The following is a 21,676-nucleotide window of genomic DNA, read 5'->3' as shown; positions in this document are numbered from 1 at the left end:
AAATCTAAACTGCAAGTAAAAATGGTCTTAAAATCGGATTCCTTGGGCTGGGGATGTGGCTCAGCAGTAGCGCACTTGCCTGGCATGGGTGACGTATTGGGTTCGATTCTCACCACCACATATAAACAAATAAATAAACAAATAAAGGCCTCTCAACAACTTAAAAAATATTTTTAAAAAAATCGGATTCCTTGAACTGGGGTTGTGGCTCAGCAGTAGAATGCTCACCTAGCACAAGTAGGACGCTGGTTTTGAGCCTCAGCACCACATAAAAATAAAATAAAGGTGTTGTGTCCAACTTCAACTAAAAAAAAATTTTTTTTAAAGGTTGTGGCTCAGCATTAGAGCAGTTGCCTTGCATGTGTGAGACCCTGGGTTCAATTCTCAGCACCACATAAAAATAAATAAACAAAATAAAGATATTATTTGCATGTATAACTAAAAAAAATATTTTAAAAAAAATTGGATTCCTTGATTTGTGGGATGACCTGACACATGCTATTTTCTTATCCACATGGCAGTCATTTGGAGATCTGAAAGTGTATGCCTCCCTGGAGCCAATGTACACCCAAATATCCCATATCTGTGTGTGGCTTTATAATCACTTCAACATCTAGGCATTCCCTGGCAGTTTTTCAGAGGTTTTGCTTTCACAGTATTTTACCACTCATTAATTTCTGAGATTTAACCATCAAGACAGATATTTAAGATCATACACATTATTTTTATGTGTTCATTTTAACAATGTAAAGCAAAGTGAAAACATTTGTTCTTGGGAGATACTGTCAGAAATAGGTTTGTATGCTTGTCTCCAAATGGGTTCATCTTTCCCATCTAACTCATTTATTATACTGGAGCATAAGGAGGTAGAAAGATAAAATTCTAACAGTTGTTGAGAAAAATGATACTGTCTCAAAGTAGGATAATTTGTTTTAGCCCCAACATACAATATGAAAGAAAACTGCCTCTTGTTTTAAGTGAACTGGGTCACAAACTGCACTTCCTAATATGCTTCCACTAGCATTCTTCACATATTTTGTTGAGGGATAATTAAGAGACTATAACCTTCGAGTGCAGTAAAAAAAAAAGGACAGCATTAAGTTGTAAAGTCAGGTAAGATTGACTGAGTCTCTGCAACAGTATTTTTAGATATGTGGCCACAGTATAGTTAATCAGTCTTTCTGAGTTTTAGATATGTAAAAGAAGAAAATAGCTCTAACTTGATAAGAATTAAAATGAATGTGTCAATATTTAAAGAAAACACACACTGAAAATGGCACAGTAAGGTTATATAACATATAATTTTTGCAATGCTGATTTTTCATATGTTTGATATGCCTTTAAGTATTCATATATATGTATATACAGATAGACATTTTCTGCATGGTGCTAACATATGGTATCAATGTCATCAACATCTAAAAATAAAGATTTTACATATAAAAAATTTTAACTCCTTGGCCAGCAAACAAGACAAGCAAAATAATAAAAGGTGTAAGGATTAGAAGATAGGGATTATAAATAAAAGTTATTGTCAAGCACAGTGGTGCATGCCCGTAACCCCAGCAATTCGGGAGATTGAGGCAGGAGGACTGCAAGCTCATTTCTCAAAATAAAAAGAGCTAATGACGTAGCTCAGTGTACCCATAGGTTCAATGCACCACAGAAAATTAAAGATAAATAAAAAAGTTGTAAAAAGAGATACAAAAACTAGCAAAGCATAGACTGTAGGGGTCAGAGAGCCTGGACACCAGTCCCAGCTCTATCACATACCAGCTAAGTAACTTTTGGCAAGTTAATATCTACTCCATCAGAGTTCTTATGAGGATCTAATGAGTTAAAATGTATAAAATACTTAGAATAGCACCTGGTAAACTATAAGCACTATATAGTAAAATTGTCTATTCTGGGCAATGTTTTTCTACACTCAACAGACTCAAGAACTTATTAAAAATAAGAATTCAGCAGATTATTAAATAGATGTAATTCAAGTGTATTCTTATGAGCCAACCAAGAGAAAAATGTAAATATTTGGAACTTTTTCTTATGGAATTTTCCCAGGAAAATTATGAGAAAATTATGAAGAACTATCCCTCTTCTCATCTAACACCCACAATATCAAATTCAGAAGTGTCTAACTTAAACAATGATCAACAACTTCATAGCCAATCTTCTTTAATCCTCCCTTGTATTCCAGATAATAATTAAGTAGACTTGAGGCATTTGCTTGCATCCATTAATATTCATTATACCCAACATACTTAATTCTTTAACATCAAATATCCAGTCAGGGTTAAAATATCCCTGATTATGTCAGAAATGCTTATTAAAATTTGGATCAGATTCAAGTTCAGTTTTTTTTCAAGGCGACTTAATGGGCAGTGTTTGAACTTTCACCAAAGGAAATCTAATGTCTGGATATCTGTCATCCTGTAATGCTAGCAGCCACTAAATGACCATTGCACAGGTCCAGGAATTCGTTACAAAGTGATGATGATCTACTCTATCATTCCTTCTTCATTTATTAACTAGAATGTTTCTAAGAAAGAAAAAAAAAAACTTTCTCTCCTCCATTATTTGGCTACCTTGAAGTACAGCTGGTTCCCAAACATACTCCAAAGTAAGCCAATGAGTTTTAAAAAATAAAAATTGTCATTACAAAGCCAGGCTCAGTGGTACAAGACCATAATCCCAGCAATTCAGGAGGCTGAGGCAGGAGGATTGCAAGATTGAGGTCAGCCTCAGCAACTTAGTAAGGCCTCAAGAAACTCAGCAAGCCCCTGTCTAAAATAAATAAATAGAGAGCCGCCCCCTCCCCCTGCACCGGCAAGGTAGAGGGAACTATGACCACGCACAGAGCAGGCCCAGCGGCCTGCTGAGGGGCAGAGCCGCCCCCCACCCCCCGCGCCTGCCAGGTAGGTGGAACGGTGACCACCGACAGAAAAGGCCCAGTGGCCCGCGGTGGGACAGAGCTTCCAATCACTCCTGCAAGGTAGGCGGGCCTGCGACCCACCTGCAGAAGAGGAGCAGCGGCCTGCTGAGAGGCTGAGCCGCCCCCTCCCCCTGCGCCGGCAAAGTAGAGGGAACTGTGACCACGCACAGAGCAGGCCCAGCGGCCTGCTGAGGGGCAGAGCCGCCCCCCACCCCCCGCGCCTGCCAGGTAGGGGAACTGTGACCACCGACAGAAAAGGCCCAGTGGCCCGCGGCGGGACAGAGCTTCCAATCACTCCTGCAAGGTAGGTGGGCCTGCGACCCACCGGCAGAAGAGGAGCAGCGGCCTGCTGAGAGGCAGAGCCGCCCCCTCCCCCTGCACCGGCAAGGTAGAGGGAACTGTGACCACACACAGAGCAGGCCCAGCGGCCTGCTGAGGGGCAGAGCCGCCCCCCACCCCCCGCGCCTGCCAGGTAGGTGGAACTGTGACCACTGACAGAAAAGGCCCAGTGGCCCGCGGCGGGACAGAGCTTCCAATCACTCCTGCAAGGTAGGTGGGCCTGCGACCCACCGGCAGAAGAGGAGCAGCGGCCTGCTGAGAGGCAGAGCCGCCCCCTCCCCCTGCGCCGGCAAGGTAGAGGGAACTGTGACCACCCACAGAACAGGCCCAGCGGCCTGCTGAGGGGCAGAGCCGCCCCCCACCCCCCGCACCTGCCAGGTAGGCGGAACTGTGACCACCGACAAAAAAGGCCCAGTGGCCCGCGGAGGGGCAGATCTTCCAATCACTCCTGCAAGGTAGGCGGGCCTGTGACCCACCGGCAGAAGAGGAGCAGCGGCCTGCTGAGAGGCAGAGCCGCCCCCTCCCCCCCGCGCCTGCAAGGTAGACGGAACTGTGACCACCATCAGAACAGGTCAGACCTGCAACCGAGAGACAGAACAGGCCCAGTGGCCTGAGGAAGGGTAGAGCCGCCCCCCCCCCCCGGCGCCTGCAAGGTAGGCGGACCTGCGACCCACTGGCAGAACAGCCCCAGAGGCCTGCAGAGGGGCAGTGCCGCTGCCTGCGCCTGCAAAGTAGGCAGAACTGCGACCACCGACAGAACAAGCCTAGCGGCCCACAGAGGGACAGAGCCGCCGCCCGCGCCTGCAAGGTCGGCGGACCTGCTACCGACCGGCAGAGCAGGCCCAGCGGCCTGCCGGCATGGTAGGCACATTGCCCCAATTGGAGGAGGGGCAGAGCCGCCGCCCGCGCCTGCGAGGGAGACTTTGCAACTATACAAGACCAATATAAATATATAGGGGGAAAATTCAATAGCACAACAGTTTCACCAAGTAGAAAGGAACGCGAACAGTATGAAGAGACAAGGAAAGAAAGGACCACAAGCATTGCAGGTCAACTCAACATTAGAAGAGGTAATAGCTGCAGCAGATGGAATGTCAGATAAAGAATTCAGGATATACATGCTTCAGATGATCTGGAGTCTCAAGGAAGACATCAGACAGCAAAATCAGACAATGAAAGATCACTTCAACAATGAATTACATAAACAAATCCAAGAAGCAAAAGATCAACTATACAGGGAAATAGAGGTTATAAAAAACAAACAAACAGAAATCCTAGAAATGCAGGAAGCAATAAGCCAACTTAAAAACTCAATTGAGAATACTACCAGCAGACTAGAACACTTAGAAGACAGAACATCACACAATGAAGATAAAGTATTTCAACTTGAAAAGAACATAGACAGCTCAGCAAGACTGTTAAGAAACCATGAGCAGAACATCCAAGAAATATGGGATAACATCAAGAGACCAAATTTAAGAGTCATTGGGATACAGGAAGGGACAGACTTTCAAACCAAAGGAATGAGCAATCTATTCAATGAAATAATACGAGAAAACTTCCCAGACTTGAAGAATGAGACAGAACCCCAAATCCTAGAAGCCTACAGGACGCCGAATGTGCAAAATCATAAGAGACCCACACCTAGACACATTATAATGAAGATGCCCAACATACAGAATAAGGAGAGAATTTTAAAAGCTACAAGAGAAAGGAAGCAGATCACATTTAGGGGTAAGCCAATCAGGATAACAGCTGATCTTTCAACACAGACTCTGAAAGCTAGAAGATCCTGGAATAATATATTTCAAACACTGAAAGAAAATGGGTTCCAACCAAGAATTGTGTTTCCAGCGAAATTAAGCTTCAGGATGGAAGATGAAATTAAAACCTTCCACGATAAACAAAAGTTAAAAGAATTTGCAGCTAGAAAACCATCTCTTCAAAACATCCTTGGCAAAACATTACAGGAAGAGGAAATGGAAAATAACAATGAAAACCAACAGTGGGAGGTAGGACACTAAAGGGGGGAAAATAATCAAAGTGGAAAACAAACCATGTTTAGTAACATAAATAAACAAATATGGCTGGAAGAACAACCCATATCTCAATAATAACCCTAAATGTTAATGGCTTAAACTCACCAATCAAGAGACACAGGCTAGTAGAATGGATCACAAAACAAGACCCAACAATATGCTGCCTACAGGAGACACATCTGATAGGAAAAGACATGCATAGGCTGAAGGTGAAAGGTTGGGAAAAATCATATCACTCATATGGACTTCGGAAACAAGCAGGAGTATCCATACTCACATCAAATAAAATAGATTTCAAGCCAAAGTTAATCAAAAGGGATAAAGAGGGACACTACATACTGCTCAAGGGAACCATACACCAACAAGACATAACAATCATAAATATATATGCCCCAAACAATGGTGCAGCTATGTTCATCAAACAAACTCTTCTCAAGTTCAAGAGTCTAATAGACCACCATACAATAATCATGGGAGACTTCAACACACCTCTATCACCACTGGACAGATCTTCCAAACAAAAGTTGAATAAGGAAACTATAGAACTCAATAACACAATTAATAACCTAGACTTAATTGACATATATAGAATATACCACCCAACATCAAGCAGTTACACTTTTTTCTCAGCAGCACATGGATCCTTCTCAAAAATAGACCATATATTATGTCACAGGGAAACTCTTAGACAATATAAAGGAATAGAGATAATACCATGCATCCTATCTGATCATAATGGAATGGAACTGAAAATCAACGATAAAAGAAGGAAGGAAAAAGAATACATCACTTGGAGAATAAACAATAGGTTACTGAATGATCAATGGGTTATAGAAGACATCAAGGAGGAAATTAAAAAATTCTTAGAGATTAATGAAAACACAGACACAACATATCGGAATCTATGGGACACATTGAAAGCAGTTCTAAGAGGAAAATTCATTGCTTGGAGTTCATTCCTTAAAAAAAGAAACAACCAACAAATAAATGATCTCATACTTCATCTCAAAATCCTAGAAAAAGAAGAGCAAAACAACAGCAAAAGAAGTAGAAGGCAAGAAATAATTAAAATCAGAGCTGAAATTAATGAAATCGAAACAAAAGAAACAATTGAAAAAATTGACAAAACTAAAAGTTGGTTCTTTGAAAAAATAAACAAAATCGACAGACCCTTAGCCATGCTAGCGAAGAGAAGAAGAGAGAGAACTCAAATCACTAACATACGGGATGAAAGAGGCAATATCACAACAGACACTTCAGAAATACAGAAGATAATCAAAAATTATTTTGAATCCTTATACTCCAATAAATTAGAAGATAGTGAAGGCATAGATAAATTTCTTAAGTCATATGATCTGCCCAGATTGAGTCAGGAGGATATAGACAACCTAAACAGACCAATATCAATTGAGGAAATAGAAGAAACCATCAAAAGACTACCAACTAAGAAAAGCCCAGGACCGGATGGGTATACAGCAGAGTTTTACAAAACCTTTAAAGAGGAACTAATACCAATACTTTTCAAGCTACTTCGGGAAATAGAAAAAGAGGGAGAACTTCCAAATTCATTCTACGAGGCCAACATCACCCTGATACCTAAACCAGACAAAGACACTTCAAAGAAAGAAAACTACAGACCAATATCTCTAATGAACCTAGATGCAAAAATCCTCAATAAAATTCTGGCCACTCGGATACAAAAACATATCAAAAAAATTGTGCACCATGATCAAGTAGGATTCATCCCTGGGATGCAAGGATGGTTCAATATACGGAAATCAATAAATGTTATTCACCACATCAATAGACTTAAAAATAAGAACCATATGATCATCTCGATAGATGCGGAAAAAGCATTCGACAAAGTACAGCATCCCTTTATGTTCAAAACTCTAGAAAAACTAGGGATAACAGGAACATACCTCAATATTGTAAAAGCAATCTATGCTAAGCCTCAGGCTAGCATCATTCTGAATGGAGAAAAACTGAAGGCATTCCCTCTAAAATCTGGAACAAGACAGGGATGCCCTCTCTCTCCACTTCTGTTCAACATAGTTCTCGAAACACTGGCCAGAGCAATTAGACAACTGAAAGAAATTAAAGGCATCAAAATAGGAAAAGAAGAACTTAAATTATCACTATTTGCAGATGACATGATTCTATACCTAGCAGACCCAAAAGGGTCTACAAAGAAACTATTAGAGCTAATAAATGAATTCAGCAAAGTGGCAGGATATAAAATCAACACACATAAATCAAAGGCATTCCTGTATATCAGCGACAAATCCTCTGAAATGGAAATGAGGACAACCACTCCATTCAAAATATCTTCAAAAAAAATAAAATACTTGGGAATCAACCTAACAAAAGAGGTGAAAGACTTATACAATGAAAACTACAGAACCCTAAAGAGAGAAATAGAAGAAGATCTTAGAAGATGGAAAAATATACCCTGTTCATGGATAGGCAGAACTAACATCATCAAAATGGCGATATTACCAAAAGTTCTCTATAGGTTTAATGCAATGCCAATCAAAATCCCAACGGCATTTCTTGTAGAAATAGAGAAAGCAATCATGAAATTCATATGGAAAAATAAAAGACCCAGAATAGCAAAAACAATGCTAAGCAGGAAGTGTGAATCAGGCGGTATAGCGATACCAGACTTCAAATTATACTACAGAGCAATAGTAACAAAAACAGCATGGTACTGGTACCAAAACAGGCGGGTGGACCAATGGTACAGAATAGAGGACACAGAAACCAATCCACAAAACTACAACTATCTTATATTTGATAAAGGGGCTAAAAGCATGCAATGGAGGAAGGATAGCATCTTCAACAAATGGTGGTGGGAAAACTGGAAATCCATATGCAACAAAATGAAACTGAATCCCTTTCTCTCGCCATGCACAAAAGTGAATTCAAAATGGATCAAGGAGCTTGATATCAAATCAGAGACACGCCGTCTGATAGAAGAAAAAGTTGGCTACGATCTACATACTGTGGGGTCAGGCTCCAAATTCCTCAATAGGACACCCATAGCACAAAAGTTAATAACTAGAATCAACAAATGGGACTTACTCAAACTAAAAAGTTTTTTCTCAGCAAAAGATACAATAAGAGAGGTAAATAGAGAGCCTACATCCTGGGAACAAATCTTTACTCCTCACACTTCAGATAGAGCCCTAATATCCAGAGTATACAAAGAACTCAAAAAATTAGACAATAAGAGAACAAACAACCCAATCAACAAATGGGCCAAGGACCTGAACAGACACTTCTCAGAGGAGGACATACAATCAATCAACAAGTACATGAAAAAATGCTCACCATCTCTAGCAGTCAGAGAAATGCAAATCAAAACCACCCTAAGATACCATCTCACTCCAGTCAGATTGGCAGCCATTATGAAGTCAAACAACAACAAGTGCTGGCGAGGATGTGGGGAAAAGGGTACACTTGTACATTGCTGGTGGGACTGCAAATTGGTGCAGCCAATTTGGAAAGCAGTATGGAGATTTCTTGGAAAGCTGGGAATGGAGCCACCATTTGACCCAGCTATTCCCCTTCTCGGTCTATTCCCTAAAGACCTAAAAAGAGCATGCTACAGGGACACTGCTACATCGATGTTCATAGCAGCACAATTCACAATAGCTAGACTGTGGAACCAACCTAGATGCCCTTCAATGGATGAATGGATAAAAAAAAATGTGGCATTTATATACAATGGAGTATTACTCTGCATTAAAAAATGACAAAATCATAGAACTTACAGGGAAATGGATGGCATTAGAGCAGATTATGCTAAGTGAAGCTAGCCAATCCCTAAAAAACAAATGCCAAATGTCTTCTTTGATATAAGGAGAGTAACTAAGAACAGAGTAGGGTCGAAGAGCATGAGAAGAAGATTAACATTAAACAGGGATGAGAGGTGGGAGGGAAAGGGAGAGAGAAGGGAAAATGCATGGAAATGGAAGGAGACCCTCAGAGTTATACAAAAGTACATACAAGAGGAAGTGAGGGGAAGGGGAAAAATAATACAAGGGGGACAAACGAATGTCAGTAGAGGGGGCAGAGAGAGAAGAGGGGAGGGGAGGGGAGGGGAGGGGAGGGGGGATAGTAGAGGATAGGAAAGGCAGCAGAATACAACAGACACTAGTATGGCAATATGTAAATCAATGGATGTGTAACTGATGTGATTCTGCAATCTGTATATAGGGTAAAAATGGGAGCTCATAACCCACTTGAATCAAATTGTGAAATATGATATATCAAGAACTATGTAATGTTTTGAACAGCCAACAATAAAAAATTTAAAAAATAAATAAATAAATAAATAAATAAAAATAAAGGGCTGGGGATATAGCTCAGTGGTGATGTGGCCCTGAGTTTAATCCCCTGTACCAAAAAAAAATAAAAAAGTATCAATATGAGCTGGCCATGGTGCTATAATCCCAGCAACTCAGGAGGATAAAGCAGGAGAACGACAAAGTTTGAGACCAGCCCCAGTAACTGAGCAAAATCCTCAGCAACTTAGTGACATCTGTCTCAAAATAAAAAGTAAACAGGACTGGGGGTGCAGCACAATGGTAAAGTACCTTGGGTTCAATCCCTAGTACCAAAAAATTAATAAAGTATTGTGATGTGATTCATTATATTATAGTTATGTTTAGTGATACTCAAGTTGTCTCATCTTTGGCCACTCAGAGCCACCCAATCATGCATCTGAGTCATGCCACAGCCCTATTACTGTTTGATAACTTTACTGAAAGATGTACAAGTCCCCAGGTTTGGAATCAGATCAAACCATAAACCAATCTTCATATTCAGCTGGTTTCTTTCTTATTCTTTATTTCTATTACATTTTAAATTCCAAAATATAAATTAAAATTTTGTAGTCTAGCTGTTATGATGGAACATGAATCCAGAAATTATAACAAGATTTCTCTCTGAAGTCTTCTTTCAGCGTTCCATTGAAAGTGGGGAGTGGGAGGGGAAACGCATACCCTACTCAAAACTGGAAGTTAAATTCTTTAACTTGAGAGACTTGGCAGGGGGGTGAAGATTCCTAATCTACTCTCTGGTTGCTTTTTGGTTCTTGAAAATATTTGTGTTAAATTTCAAAATTTTGATTTTTTTTTTGGGGGGGGTGGAGGTATTGGGGATTGAACACAGGGGCACTAAACCACTAAGCCACATCCCCAGCCCTATTTTGTGTTTTATTTAGAGTCAGGGTCCCACTACTGAGTTGCTTAGTGCCTCCCTTTTGCTGAGGCTGGCTTTGAACTTGTGATCCTCCCGCCTCAGCCTCCCAAGCTGCTGGGTTACAGGTGTACACGACCATGCCCAGCAAAATTTGGATATAATTTTTAAATATGCACAAAAAATCATTTTTCTGTGATAACTTAATAAAATTATGAAGTGTGGGCAAGTGATTAAATTCTTAGATTGAATTATTTTATGCCATAAATCAGACTTTTGCAAATTCCTCATATCTCATCCTAAACTAAAACTCATGATACTGTGACTTGAAATGAAAAGTTCAGACTACTTAAAATATTGTTATGCCCCTTGAAATAATATAAATGACATTATTAGTAATAAATATTTATTTTGTTTTACAAAAAAACCAACTAACCAACAATGCAAACACTTCCCAGCTAGCACACATTACTATGGAAAAGCAGAACACTATCATTGCTAACCATTTCTTCACAAAACTCTGAAAAGATGTGGGTTATGCAGCCCAAGATCACTTATATTCACAATTTTTACTCTTTTCTCCAATACTAAATCATGATCAAAAGTCAGACTACTGAATGGCATTTCTTCTCTCTGAAAAAAAGTAGGATATGAATTGATAGCCTGGTGTCAAAAAGAGCCTGTACGCCTCAAATTGTTGGTGCTTTGATCAGAAGGAACCAATGAGACTCTGCAAAGCTATAATTGTTCAGAAAAAAATAAAAAATAACCAACCACCAACTAGAAAACAATATAAAAACAAAAAACGTTTATGATATAGTGATTTTTCAGTGATAAACATTAACACAACCTACATGCAGTGCTGGTATGTTCTCAGTACATCAGTGCTTTACTTCAGCTGAAAAACAAAATATCCACTAGCATACGCATGACAATTGCTTTTCCAGATGGTATGCCTTTGATAAGGGATTTTTGCCAAAAGCTCGTTTTACTTTCTCTCCAAGCATAATATTTGTCATTAACTTTGAAACTGGTTTTACAAGCTTCTCAGTAGCAGTGTGAGCCGACCTGCTTTTGCTGAGAAGGAAACCTCTGAATGATACTTCGTTACTATGTTCTCCTCTGTCTTTAGCCATAACATTCATGAATTTCACACCAAAAAGCATTAATGTGTATTGTTTTATACCACTGTTTCATTTTTCATCATAATGCTAAACATTAGTTATTATAAAAAAAAACTAAGAAATACAAATTCAATTCTCTCAAGATAGCACTAAGTAGAAGTAAAGCTTGCGCTCTTTCCATCATATCACAAAGAAAACTATAGCAAAGGGATACTCATTTCCTTAATATAACTTGCTGAAATTTGTGTTCAAATATTTTATCAAATCCACACAAAATATTTTTAAAGGCTGACAACTTAACATGATAAAGACACAGGATAAAGAAACTTTCACGTATTCTAGGGCATTAACTCATCCTCTCAAATACTGATTTGTTTTATTCTAATCCTCCAAAAACAACAAAATTCCATAATCTCAAAATCTAAACTCATCTCAAAAAAATCACAAGAAAATATATGGTACAAATGTATTATGTAAAGTTTTCCAAGTACAAATTGTGACATTTTCAATTTTCTTAATTTTAAAAAAGAAAAGCAACATATATGTATGGGGATATCACTCTGTAAAAGCTTAGAAAAGAATAAGGAGAATAAGAAATTGATCAATTAAAAATGTCTATGGCACAGTGCTTGCCTTGCATGTGTGAGGTACTGGGCTCAATCCTCAGCACCACATAAAAGTAAATAAATAAAAAATAAAGGTAATATGTCCATCTACTACTAAAAAAATATTTTTTTTTTTTTTTTTTTTTTTTACTGGGGCCTAAAAAAATATTTTTTAAAAAAATGCCTCCCTTAAGGGCCGGGGATGTGGCTCAAGCGGTAGCGCGCTCGCCTGGCATGCATGTGGCCCGGGTTCGATCCTCAGCACCGCCTACAAAGATGTTGTGTCCGCCAAAAACTAAAATAAATAAATAAATAAATATATTTTTTTAAATGCCTGCCTTAAGAATTTAAGTTGGCTCAGGAGGCTGAGGCAGGAGGATTTCGAGTTCAAAGCCAGCCTCAACAAAAGCAAGGCACTAACCAACTCAGTGAGACCTTGTCTCTAAAAGAACACAAAATAGGGCTGGGGATGTGGCTCAGCGGTCAAGTGCTCCTGAGTTCAATCCCCAGTAGCCCCCCACCAACAAATAAAAAGAATTTAAGTAACCTAATTTAGGATACATTACACTTTTATAAGTAAAACCACAAATGGTTAACAACCACAACCATTTATTCAGCAAATTCAATTGGTCAGAATCCCTATTTCCTAATCTTTACCTTTTTTTAAGGCTTGAATATAGTGTTTAACTACATTACTTAGAAAGAGAATCTAAATTATGATTTTATGTGCTCCTTTTATGACTGCACATAAGTGTTTTCAAATGGGTGTATTTAGTCTCTCTAGTTCCAGAGTAAATATTCTGAGTAAAAGAAGTCTTCAACTTCATTCATAATGAAGTTATAAAATAATTTATATCCTTCCACAAATCTAGAATCATTGTTTGCAAAGTTTAGGCATTCTATTTATGTTCTTAAATGAAAGAAAGAAGGAATGACATATCTTAAATAAATAAGTAAACTGGTTCTGGTAATAAGACAAATTGTTTTTAATCATCATTACTACTTGTTTCAAAATGACACCAAAAAAAAAAAAACCTAGAAAAGTGCAATACATCTACTAGCTGCCAGAGAAAATTTCAAAACTTGTCATCAGAGCAACCTAGCTCTGTTCATTTGTTACCTGATACAAGATAACTTTCTTCTACACAAATCCTGGTGGCACATGCCGGTAATCCCAGCTCAGGAGGCTGAGGCAGGAGGATCGTGAATTCAAAGCCAGCCTCAGCACCATCACCTTCTAGGAGGCGATCCATTTATTTTAACTAAGGCAGTCCTTAGGATTTACATTACATGAATTCTTATTAATTTGGAATTTATTGCTTTAGATATTTTCCTCTCAAAACAGAACAAAATGTCTAATAAGATATGAACTTACAAAACTCTCTAAACATGGGCTGGGGATGTGGCTCAAGCAGTAGCACGCTCGCCTGGCATGCGTGCGGCCCAGGTTCGAACCTCAGCACCACATACAAACAATGATGTTGTGTCCGCCAAAAACTGAAAAATAAATATTAAAAAAATTCTCTCTTCTCTCTCTCTCTCGCTCTCTCTTTAAAAAAAAAAAAAAAAAAACTCTCTAAACATATACAGAGAAACCAACCAACTTTGACCTGCCCCAATCTATTTTCCATCCGTTTTACCCATGTGGAAAAATACAGTGAAAACAAAAATGATTTTGCTTTTAAGTAAAATACCTCATTCTACCCTGTCTGGAATTTATGTGTCAGAAAAATAAGAGAATTATTTTATTTTATGTTGACACTACATTTTCTTTTTGTTTCCAGATGTTTTATGTAGTGTTTAAAGCAGAGATCCATCCCTTTTTGGAAAAGTCACTTAACTGTTTATGTATCTTGCTTTTCTGGTCCAAGTGAAATTAATCCATCAGATCCCAAAGGTTCTATCGGGATAGCTTATGGGAATTAACAGGGATACTTCTTGGTGAATGGAAAACCCTAACAATGAATGTTTAGGGGAAAAAAGGGAGAAATGTTTCAAACAAAACTAAAAGACAGGACAGGTGTTGTGACTCAGTGTAGAGCACCTGCTAGCACATGTGAGGCACTGGGTTCAATCCTTAGCACCACATTAAAAAAAAAAAAAAAAATGAATGAATGACACTAAAACTAAAGGTTAAAGTAAGGTCCCTGATAACATGTAGGCAGAATGTCAAAATGCTGAATTCTGCTGCTTATCTCAGGGTCATAACATAAATAAAATAAGTATTAAATTGAGATTTGTTAATTACGATTTTTCCAGTGTAATTTACTGAGTCTTAATCTTTACTCAATACATTTCTTATAACTGACATACTTTCTAATAATAAGGAATTTCGCTCTTTAAAATCTGGATGTTTGGCCAGGTGCGGTGGTGCATGCCTATAATCCCAGTGGCTCAGGAGGCTGAGGCAGGAGGATTCCGAGCTCAAAGCCAGCCTCAGCAATGGAAAGGCACTAAGCAACTCAGTGAGACCCTGTCTCTAAATAAATCACAAAATAGGGCTGGGGATGTGGCTCAGTGGTTGAGTGTTCCTGAGTTCAATCCCTAGTACAAAAAATAAAAATAAATAAAATCTGGATGTTTTCTCTTTTGCAGGCAGAGCATGGGAAGAGATGAACTCTTCTCTAGCTAGCCACTCTAACATACAAGAACTTTTAAACTTGCAAAAACAATATACAGAAACCAACATTATAAAATGACTGGCAAGGAGTCAAATAAAATTAAAATTGTACCTCAAATACCTTAGAATAAGCAGAAATTCTAAATGTTGGTGCCTTCATTTGGAAGCAAAGTTTCCTAGTGCATGATCTTGTCTGATGGTCCTTGATTTTATCATCAGAGTCAGTTCCAGTTACATTTCCATTAGCATGGATAGATCTACATTAAGAAAAAGAAGACACATTTAGGCCACTGAAATCATTACAAATTTTAGATACTGTGACACATCACTGTTCCCTGCAAACATACAAAGAGTATCACATAGATGCTTGAGTTAATTAAGAAATGCCAATTTCTAGTCTTATCATTACTACAGGTAACAAAAATGCTAATTAAAAACTAAAAATATTAATAGACAAATAAAGTTGACAAGAGATAGAAACTGGCTTTTAAGGAAGGAAGGAAGAAAAAAATTTAGATCCCCAAAGAAGGTATGTAGCAAATTGGAGTATATCAAGGAGCTCGTAACTATGAATCTTACTCATCAGAGCTGCTGAAGTCACCCCAGAAGAAGTGGCCTCAGTATCTATTCTAATTACGTTTAAAAGTTGCCCTTTTTATTTATTTCTTTATTTGAAGCCAGATTCATAAAAACCTTGTCTTTTGCAATTTTCTATGCATTCTTGTTAGCAAATTCTGGCTCATGTAAAATAAAGGAATCTCACACACACAGTTTTTATTTCAAAGGCCATCATTTTTTAATCAGTTTTGAAATACTGTGCAAATCTTCCTGTTATCTTTCAGTGTCCATACACTAATGTTTATTCTTTTTAATTTTTTTGAATACATAAATTCCTGATTCAAAAATCAAGATGATATAAAAAGGAACATATATTTGAGAAGTCTCATTGCCTTCACAAGTAGCCCACTTTTCCCCTGCTTACTGTAGATTACCACTTTAGTTTCTTGTATGTATATCCTTCTAGCAATTTTTTATGCAAATATACTTAAGTGAAAACATAGTCTTATTCTTCCTGCCTTTTTACACAGTTTTTCCACATTACTATTTTTTTTACCTAGTTATCCTAGATAATTTTCCATGTCAGGGTATGTTTCTTCATTGTTTTATAGTTCTATATTTCACTGTATAAATATATGCCAGTTTGTATAAACAATCTCATTTCCTAAAATTATATTTTATGAATTTTTTTATTCTATGAATTTAAAATCTTGTTTCTGAAAATAATTTAGTTCAAGAGTAACAAATATATAAACCAAACAGTACAGAGACCTATGGTGTGATTTCACAAATTTTTTATTTTATTATTAATAGACAAATGGGATTACATCAAATTTAAAAGCTTCTTCTCAGCAAAGGAAACAAAACGAGTAAAGAGAAAACCCCAAAAAATAGGAGAAAATATTTGCCACTCTAACATATAAGAGGTTAATATCCAACAAGAGGTTAATACCCAGAACTCAAAAAGCTCAATTACAAAGCAAAGCAAAACAACCTAATTAAAAAATGGGCAACAGACCTAAATAGACATTCCTCAAAAGAAGAGATGCAAACATCCAACTATATGAGAAAATGTTCAACATATCTAATAAGAGGGAAATGCAAAACCATAATGTGCTATTATTTCACTTCAATAAGAATAGCTATTATGGGGGGGCGGGGGGGGGCGGGGGTTGTGGCTCAGTGGAAGAGCCCTTGCCTAGCACGCACGCATGAGGCCCTAGGTTCAATCCTCAGCACCACATAAAAATAAATAAATAAAATAAAAAGTATTGTGTCCAACTACAACTAAAAAGTATGTATTAAAAAAAGAATAGCTATTATCAAAAAAAGAAAAGATAAGTGCTGGCAATCATGCAGAGAAACCAGGAACATTTACACACTGCCAGGGGTCAGAGGGATGTAAATCAGTATAACCACTATAGGAAACAGTATTCAGCTTCCTCAAAAACATTAAAAACAGAACTACCATGTGATTCAACAATCCTACTTCTGGGTATATATCCAAAGAAAATGCAATCAGTATATCAAAGAAATATCTGCACTCCCATGTTTACTGCAGCCAATGGAAACAACTGAAGTACCATCAACTGATGAATGAATAAAGATAATGTGGTAGATATATGAACATCATTATATTAATTACAATAAGCATGATCTTATTTATATGTGGAATATAAAAAGGTTGATCTCATAGAAGTTAGGAGTAAAATTGTGGTTTCCAGAAGCTGGGGAAAATAGAGGAGACGGAGGGACATGAAGAGATTGATCATTGGGTGCTAAGTTACAGTTAGAAGAATGACGCTCTAGTGTTCTACTGCACAGTAGGATGGCTATTGATAATGTTAATGTATTTTTTATTTCAAGCTTACTCTATGATTCTACTTAAAACCTATCAACTCTCCAGTTGTAAAACTCTAAAAATAGAAGGACAGTTCTCAGGGTGATGGGCCTCAAAATCTAAAAACTGCCCAGCTTCACTGAGTGTCAATTTCAAAAGGTCCCACAAAACATAACACATTGAACATGAGACACAAGTATAGAAATGTTCCATTCTACTTAGTAGAATCAAAAAAGGTTTCATGGGCTGGAGTTGTGGCTCAGTGGTAGAGCACTTGCCTAGCACATGTGAGGCCCCGAGTTTAATCCTCAGCACCACATTAAAAAAATAAATGAATAAAATAAAGCTATTAAAAAAAAGTTACCTCATTTAAAAAAAAAAGTTTCATGTAGCCCCTTGGGTTCAATCTTAAATGAGAATATACTCAAGAGGCAGATGAAGGAGATGGAAAAACACAAACATAAGTTTACAACAGCATAGCTTGTCAAGAACTCTAAGTAGTTCCACTTTTGCATAGAATGCAAAAATTCACAAAAGAATGTTATTCCCACTCTAACTAGGAAAAAAAAAGAAAAGGATGTGTGTGTGTGTGTGCACACACACACATATATAAAAGTCAAAACTTCTTTTGGTCTAACAAAAAATTGAGGTTATAAGGTAACTAAGTAAAGTTAATTCTTACCAAAGAAATCTTATAAAATTCCAAGTAAATGTTATTCCTCTCCTTGGAAAGATAACCTCCTCCAAGGAAAAGACAGTACACACAAACTTTCACTTTAGGCAAGTCACAGAAAAAGTAATGGCTGACATGTATAAGAAGAAATTGGTTACCAACTTCAACAAATTCTTAAAGATCGAGTGTAAACTAGTGTGTCCATTTGGAATAGATAAGGACCCCAGGCACAAGGAAATTTCCACTCAATTGGAAGATCCTCCGCTTGCCTCAACTGAGTGCTCACACAAGAGATTAGAAATAGGACAGGAAGTGAGAGTCCTAGTCCTGCATCTTTAGGGCAATTGCACAGGAGGAACCTAGGTTAGGCCGAAATAAAAAGGCCCCTCAAGTAAGTAGGGAAAAATCAGAAAACTCTCACTTCAAGCTCCAGACAAAATCCACTGCTTCAGCAAATAACAGGAGCAAAATGCCTCTGCTTCTGGGGAAGGGAGGAAAAGGGGTATAGAAAAACACTCAGCAATGAGACATGGCAAAAGGGAGGGGAAGAGGAAAAGGAACTGGGTAAAGGATCCTGTACCAATCCCAAGGAAATACCTATCATGGATAGGAGAGGGGAAGGATATTTCTGTCCACAACCAACCACAAATACATAGCAGAGACTGACTGCTACAAGGAAGAGAGGGCATGAATGCTGAAAAAGGCCAAACACCAATGCCCAGAACCAAAATGACTATCACCCTGCCCCCAAGCAACAGCATATCACTGGGAGAACAACAACAGCACAAAGAAAAGTCCCTCTGTGGTACAGAACGTAGAAAAATATCCTCTAGTACCACAAGGGAATGACAACCAACTGGAGAAATTTGAGTCCTATGGTCCTGTGTAATGATGATAAAACCCACAAACGCAGCTCAGCCCAATACACCTGACTCAACCGCCAACACACATAGCCTGACAGAAGCAGCAGAAGAGAGTCACCTTAGTCCTCTGTACTGGACCACAAGCAGTAGATCAAAAATTATGAGGCGTGCACAAAAGAACAAGAAAAAACAACCCTCTGCCAAAAGAAAAAGCAAGCAATAGAATCAGAAATGATTCAGTTGTTGAAATGGTCACAGATTTTAAAATAACTAAAAATAATATGTTTTAAAAATCTGTAGAGAAGGCAGACCTGCAGAAACTAGAAATTCTAAAGGAAGTTCCTCAATCAGGAACATAAATGCCAAGTGAATATTTGCATCTGCAAAAAATAAATGAGGAGCACTGGAAAGAGAAGGTAAATATAAAGAATTATTTTCTTATTTTGTTCACTTTAGGTTATTTGTAAACTAAGCAAAAATGGTAATGGACTATGAAGTTAAAAAGATACAGAGAAATAAAATGTGTGACACATCATTAAAATGGGAGATTTAAAATTGAATTACACTGTCATACGGTTTGTTTTGTTTTATGGTACTGGGGATTGAACCCAGGCCTTGTGCATCCAAGGCAAGCACCTACCAACTGAGCTATATCACCAGCTCTGTCATAAGGTTATTAGGTGATATATTAAGTGGCATAATATTATTAAAGAAAGAATGTGGATAATTTAAAGATGTATCTTTTAAACCGAGAATACTGGTTCTCAATGAAGGAGAATACTCCTCCTCCTCCTCCTCCTCCTTCTCTACCACCATCACCATCACCACCAACACCACACACACACACGAGAACTTTTAGCAAACTGTGGAGACATTTTTTGGTTGTCAGAACTGACAGTGGGATGCTACTCTCATTGTAGTAGTGGCTGCTACTCTCATTCACCTGATTGAAGCCAAGAATGGATCTTACAATGTATACAAGAAGCATCTTCCCAACAACAAAGTGTTTTGCCCAAATATCAAAAGTGCCCAGCTTGAAAAACCATGACCTAGATGGAGCAACCACTAAAAATACATGCATCTAATAAGCCAAGAGATAAAACAGAATCGTGAAAAATGATTAATTCAACAGAAATCAAGAAAAGAAAAAGATAAAGATTTGAAAGGTAGAAACACTATCAAGATGATAGACTTAAATCCAAACTTACCAATGATTACATATAAACTATCTAAACACCTTAATTAAAAGGCTAGCTTAGGGCTGGGGCTGTTGCTTAGTAGTACAGTGCTTGCCTAGCACATGTGAGGCACTGGGTTCAATCCTCAGCACCACCCAAAAAGATAAATAAATAAAATAAAGGTATTGTGTCCACCTACAACTAAAAATTTAAAAAGCCTAGATTATCAGATCAAATTTAAAAAACAAGATACAGCTACATCCTGTTCACATAAAATCTACTTTAAATACAAAGGCCTAGAAAAGTTAAAAGATGGGAAGAATTAATCAACAGAACAAAAAAAAAGGAAGAAAGAAAATCCCTATAAGATATAGAAGACTTGAAAACACTATCAATTGACTTGACCAAATTCCCCAATTGTAAAACATTCTACACAACAAGGATAGAAAACACATTTTTTCAAAGGCACACAGAACATTTACCAAGTCAACCCATATTCTAGACCATAAAACAAACCTGAAGATTTTTTTTATTTTTTACCAATTTTTTTATTTATACATGACAACGGAATGCATTACAATTCACATTACACATAGAGAGCACAATTTTTCATATCTCTGGTTGTATACAAAGTATATTCACACCAATCCATGCCTTCATACATGTACTTTGGACATTTAGTGATGTCCCTAATGTTCCACCATCATTTCTAACCCCATGCTCCTTCCCTTCCCCTCCCACCCCGCTGCCCTATCTAGAGTTCATCTATTCCTCCCATGCTCCCCCTCCCTACCCCACTATGAATCAGCCTCCTTATATCAGAGAAAACATTCGGCATTGGGGTTTTTGGGGATTGGTTAACTTCACTTAGCATTATCTTCTCTAACTCCATCCATTTACCTGCAAATGCCATGATTTTATTCTCTTTTATTGCTGAGTAATATTCCATTGTGTATATATGTCACATTTTTTAAATCCATTCATCTGCTGAAGGGCATCTAAGTAGGTTCTACAGTTTAGCTATTGTGAATTGTGCTGCTATAAATATTGATGTGACTGTGTCCCTATAGTATGCTGTTTTTAAGTTCTTTAGGTATAGACTAAGGAGAGGGATAGCCAGGTCAAATGGTGGTTCCATTCCTAATTTCTGAATGAATCTCCATACTGCTTTCCATATTGGCTGCACCAATTTGCAGTCCCACCAGCAGTGTATGAGTGTACCTTTTTCCCCACATCCTCACCAACACTTATTGTTGTTTGTATTCATTCTGACTGGAGTGAGATGAAATCTTAGATTAGTTTTGATTTGCATTTCTCTAATTGCTAGCTAGCAATGATGAACATTTTTTCATATATTTGATTGATTGATCGTATATCATCTTCTGAGAAGTGTCTGTTCAGTTCCTCAGCCCATTTATTGACTGGGTTATTTTGTTTTTTGTTGTTGTTATTGTTGTTTTTGGTGTTTGGCTTTTTGAGTTCTTTATATACCCTAGAGATTAGTGCTCTGCCTGATGTGTGAGGGGTAAAAATTTGCTCCCAAAGATATAGGTTCTCTATTCTCCTCACAGATTGTTTCTTTTGCTGAGAAGAAACTTTCTAGTTTGAATCTATCCATTTACTGATTCTTGATTTTAATTCTTGCGCTACAGGAGTCTTATTAAGGAAGTTGGGGCCTAATCCCACATGCTAAAGATATT

The 21,676-nt window shown here is 37.8% G+C and overlaps 1 protein-coding gene across 6 annotated transcripts in view; it reads right to left on the bottom strand.

Moving 5' to 3' along the window:
* Positions 1-21,676, bottom strand: part of Ncoa1 (nuclear receptor coactivator 1) — a 246,410-nt gene that overhangs the window by 175,577 nt on the left and 49,157 nt on the right. For 5 of the 6 annotated variants that reach the window (XM_027933430.2, XM_071601388.1, XM_071601386.1 and 2 more), the window contains one exon: positions 14,986-15,121. The gene's annotated coding sequence lies outside the window, so the exon portion shown is untranslated. Of the gene's footprint in view, positions 1-14,976; positions 15,122-21,676 lie in introns of all 6 variants that reach the window. The other variant, XM_071601387.1, reaches the window with a different exon arrangement.

Source organism: Marmota flaviventris, chromosome 14 (assembly GCF_047511675.1).
Source record: "Marmota flaviventris isolate mMarFla1 chromosome 14, mMarFla1.hap1, whole genome shotgun sequence".
In the NCBI taxonomy this organism is placed as follows: domain Eukaryota; kingdom Metazoa; phylum Chordata; class Mammalia; order Rodentia; family Sciuridae; genus Marmota; species Marmota flaviventris.
This window is presented reverse-complemented; position numbering and strand designations above follow the sequence as displayed.